Source organism: Frankliniella occidentalis, unplaced genomic scaffold (genome assembly GCF_000697945.3).
Source record: "Frankliniella occidentalis isolate FOCC.00 unplaced genomic scaffold, Focc_3.1 Scaffold236, whole genome shotgun sequence".
Classification (NCBI taxonomy): domain Eukaryota; kingdom Metazoa; phylum Arthropoda; class Insecta; order Thysanoptera; family Thripidae; genus Frankliniella; species Frankliniella occidentalis.
The window spans coordinates 350,377-350,906 of record NW_026267362.1 but is presented as its reverse complement, the minus strand read 5'-3'; positions in this window follow the sequence as shown (position 1 = coordinate 350,906).

The following is a 530-nucleotide window of genomic DNA, read 5'->3' as shown; positions in this document are numbered from 1 at the left end:
GGGCGGGGCTTTTACCACGTCTGGGTAGTTGCCGGCCTGCCGAAGGCCTATCTCGGTCTGATATTTTGGGGCAGGCGCGCCCGGTGGGCAAAATGTGTCGAGTCATATAATGGCTGTGCATGAGCGGGGCCAACGGCACGCAGCGCCCGCGGTCTGGAACAGGTTCTATTCCGTGATATGGTATTATCCATGCCGTGGCCGCGGTCTAGCCGGGCAGGGCCGCCGGGGCCGCCGCCGGGGCCGGACTGCCCTACGCCGTACGCCGTAGCGCCCGACCGCCGTCGCGGGCGCAACGCGACACGCCGTGCCGTGGATTTCGCATTTTTATCGGCCGGCTGTCGCACTGCTGCCGCCTTCCCTCGCCGCCGATGGCCGTTGGCGGCGGGGGTCAACGCTTCTGTTAGTGCACGCAGGGCCCCGCGGCCCCCGCGCGGGTCTCGAAGGCCCCTCCGCCCTCCGCGTCCGCGTCCGCCAAGTCGATGTCCTGCCCGACCTGCCGGGCGTCTGTCTGTCTGTCTGTCTGTCTGTCT